The following is a 4267-nucleotide window of genomic DNA, read 5'->3' on the forward strand; positions in this document are numbered from 1 at the left end:
ACTATTTTTGTATATGGACTCAAAAAAATATGTCTCCTTGAAACTTTGGCCATCTGATACTAGTTTGATATGTGGAACACATACTTCTTTATATGATAGCTTTCAAATATTTGAAGATAATTTGAATATTTTTATTTAGTCTGTACTTAATTACTCTACACATTTCTGGTTATTTCAGCAGTCCCTTATTGTCAGGATTTCTAGACCCTTTTCATTCTGGAAATTTTTTTCCTAGTACACTGTATAGTCAGTGACCTCTTAAAAAGTGGCATCCAGAATTGTATTGAGTAAATTTTTATGGGGGGCTCGTTATGTGCTAGGTGCTGTCCTATGTGCTGGGAATAGCACAGTGACCAAGACAGATGTTCTGGTAGGGGACACAGACCATAGACGGAAAAAAAAAATAAAATTAAAATATAAATATTATAGATTATAATTAATTCTGTGGAGAAAAGAAACAGTGTTTGTGATAGTTGGTAATGGGTCCGAGTGGCTATTTTAGATGGGGTGGTCATCTGAAGAATCAGAAGCAGCTGATTGTGAGAAGAGGCTAGAGAGAAGTGTTCCAGGCAGAAGAATAGGAAATTAAAGGCCCAGAGTTGGGGAAAAAACATTGGTATGTCCTAAGAATTCATGGAAGGCCAGTGTGGCTCAGAAGCAAAGTGATCAAGTGACAGAATGGCAAGAGATGAAGTTGGAGGAGAAAGCAGGGGCCAGCAACTGCAGGCTCACTTAGGCCTAGGCAAGGAATTTGTATTTTATTCTAAATGTAATGGGATCCATTGAATGTAAGACTGAGAACGAAATGAAAACCAAGAAACAAAGAAAAACAAACCAACCCACACAAACCAGAGGTTAGACATGCAGCTCAGTGTTGACTTTTACTCTGCAAAACTACATTCTGTCCTTACACAAAAAGATTTTCAGAATCTTCTGCTTCGAACGCCTTCAGATTCAGTTTATACTGAACGCACTTATGTTATAAACGCAACAATACATGGTTATTATTTTTGCTTAAACAGCGAATCATCTTTTAAAGAGATTTAAGTAATAATAATGAAAAATCTATTTGCCCCTGTACTTAACCATGCACGTCCAAGGTTCTTCTTTTCCTTTGTGCCGATCCAGATTTTCATTCGATACCATTTCCTTCTGCCCGAAGGGCTTCCTTTAACATTTCTTGTAGAGCAGGTCTGCTGGCGAGGCAGCCTTTCTGCTTTTCTATGTCTGAAAACATCTTCATGTCACTTTCTCTTTTGAAAAATATATTCGCTGGATGCAGAACTCTGGATTGACAGGTTTCTCTTTCAGTACTGAAAGATGTTGCTCTGTTGTCCACCCATTTGCATTGTTTCTGACGGGGAATCTGCTAACATTTTCATTTCTCTGTTTGTAAAGTGTCTTTTTTTTTTTTCCTGGCTGCTTTTAAGATTTTCTCTTTGTCGTTGGTTTTGAGCAATTCTACTATAGTTGTCTTGGTGGAATTTTCTTTATGTTCTTGTTCTTGGGGTCTGTTAAGCTTCTTGGATCTGTAGGTTTCAGTTTTCATCAGGTTCGGGTAATCATGATTTCTTCAAATATTTTTTCTGTCTCTCCCCTGTTTCAGAGACTCCAGTTACACAAATATTAAACCTCCTGGTGTTGTCCCACAGCTAACTGATGCTTTTCTCATATTTTAAAAATTGTTTTTCTCTCCATTTCATTTTGGATAGTTTCTATTGGCTGTGTCTTCACGTTCATTAATCTTTTCTTCTGAAATGTCTCATCAGCTGATGATCTCACCCAGTGTAGTTTTCATCTCTGATGTTTTTATCTCTAAAGTTTCGTTTTTTTTTTTTTAATATTGTCTGTGTCTTTATTTAACCCTTTGAACACTTAAAATACAGTTATCATGGTTGTTTTAATGTTCCGTTTCGTTAATTATAATATTGTGTCAACTCTAGGTCTATTTTAATTAATTATTTCTCTAATTATGGGTCATGTTTTCCCCTTTCTAATCTTTGGTTGGATGCCAGACATTGTGAATTTTGCCTTTTTGGGTGCTGGATATTTTTGTATTCCTCTAAATATTCTGAGCTTTATTCTGGGATGCAGTTAAGTTACTTGGGAACAGTCTGATCCTTTCAGGTCTCGCCTTTATGATTTGTTAGGTGGTTCTGAAGCAGTGCTGATCTGGGGCTAATTATTTTTCACTACTGAGCACTCTACCCAGGCCCCGTGAGTTTTTCCTCCAGTCTTTTTTGTGAGAATAGGCACTGTTCTAGGCCCTTTATGAGTACTGAGCACTAATCCCTCTAATCCTTTTGGACTGTTCTTTCCCTTACCTCAGGAATTTTCTCACAAATTTATGTTAATACTACTAGAAGGGGACCCTCTGCGGATCTCTGGGTTCTCTTTGACACTTTGTGCATCTCAGTCCTCTCTGACACTTTGCCCTGTGCTCTGTATAGCTGCATTGATTTCCTTGGGCTCTCAGCTTTGTTTCCTGAACTCGGGGAGTCTGCTGGGCTCTTTCTTTGTTCCAACCCCGACTACAGCCTGGAAACTCTCAAGGCAGAAACCTGTGGGCATTTGTAAGACTCATCTTGCTTATACCCTGTCTCTTAGGGATTGCTTTCTTTAAATACCTGGAATTCAGTGCCTTGAAAACCATTTTCCATCTATTTCTTTTGCTTTTTTGGTTGTTTCAGATCGAAGGGCAAATCTGGTTCCCCAATACTCGACTCAAAGTGAAACATTCTACCCTTTCCCTTACACTTATTTTTCGTTAAAATTTTTTTTTTTCTTGCTGTATGGAAGCCGAAAATTTGGATGTAGTTAGATTTGTTAATATGCAGTATAGCATAGAGGTTAAGCTTATAGGTCAGTCTGGCTTAATTCTCACTCCACCACTTAGTTATGTGATCTTGGGAAAATAACTTATATTCTCTATCCCCTTGTTCCTTTTTTGATCAAATGAGAATAATAATAGTACTTATCTCATAGGGTTGTTATGAAGCTTAAATAAGGTAATATATGTAAAGTGCATGGGAAGGTCCCTGGCTCCTATTAAGCACTTAATAAGTGTAATATATTATCATTATTATTTAAATGAGATGGCTGCTATTTGCCATTACCTCTGTATGAAATTACTGAAGCACTGTTACATTGCTCTTTTCGGTTCAAATATTCTTGCTTATCTCTCTTACATTTAGTTTCTAGATCTTTGCTATTCACTGTGTGGTCCTTATCCTAGTAGTGTTGGCATCACTGGGAGCTTGTTAGAAATGTAATTCCAGGCCCCACTTGGGACTTCCTGGATCAGGATCTACGCTGTAACAAGATCCCCAGGTGATTTCTATCTACGTTAATGTAATGTTTGATACACTCTGGCACAGATGACTTTCAGAATAATTTTAAATCTTTCCACAAATAAATCCTAGTGAGATTTTGATTAGAATTGAAAAAATTTAAATAATGTTCTTGGGAAAACTGACAGCTTTAAATATTTTATCATCCAATCCAGGAACATGATGTGTTTCTCTCCATTTAAGTCTCCCCAGTCCCTTCAGTTTTCCTTAAATAAGCCTCGCAAATTTATTGGCATGTTTGTTGCTTTTATTGTTATTGTGTATAGTTTTTTTTTTCCCCATCGTATTTCATTTTTTTTAAAATAGGAAGTCGCTTACAAATTCAGAAAACGGTGATAGCAAACATGTATCAGACATATCCACCATCAGAATGAACACATATTAGCATTTTGTCACATTTCTTCTACTTCTTGTTTTTTAACTTAAAAGAAATAAAACCTTAAAGATAAAGTTGAAGTTCCCTTCATTTTCCTTTCTGATCCCATTCTCCTTGCTCCCCAGGAGCAACCACTAGCTTATATTTAGTGTGAATATTCCAGACAATATTATTATACTTTTACTATATATATGAATGTCTATAAAAAACATGTAGTATTGTTTTGTATATTTATGATTTTATATAAATGGTAGACATTTTATATTATTCTGTAATTTTATTTATTGATCAGTAGGTTTTTTGAGACCCCTCAATTCATGACTTAGATGTTTAATTCATTTATTTAGTTGTAAACTTAGTGTTCATGACATATATCTGTCTTTCAAGGTGAAAATATTAATAGAACTTGACAACTTTTCTGTGCCTTAGAAATAGTTTTTGGAAAGTTTAGGGTTCGAGATCAGGGTTTGTGCCTGTATGTTTTTGTTTTACCTATAATAAAACGTGGCATGATAAATGGAAATTTCATCTCAGTAATTCA

The 4267-nt window shown here is 35.8% G+C and overlaps 1 protein-coding gene across 2 annotated transcripts in view; it reads left to right on the forward strand.

Annotated features, from left to right (window-relative positions):
- The window catches only part of CLIP4 (CAP-Gly domain containing linker protein family member 4), a 49779-nt gene that overhangs the window by 1624 nt on the left and 43888 nt on the right, over nt 1-4267 (forward strand). The window lies entirely within an intron of this gene.

The sequence above is a fragment of the Pteropus alecto genome, unplaced genomic scaffold (genome assembly GCF_000325575.1).
Source record: "Pteropus alecto unplaced genomic scaffold, ASM32557v1 scaffold61, whole genome shotgun sequence".
Lineage (NCBI taxonomy): Eukaryota > Metazoa > Chordata > Mammalia > Chiroptera > Pteropodidae > Pteropus > Pteropus alecto.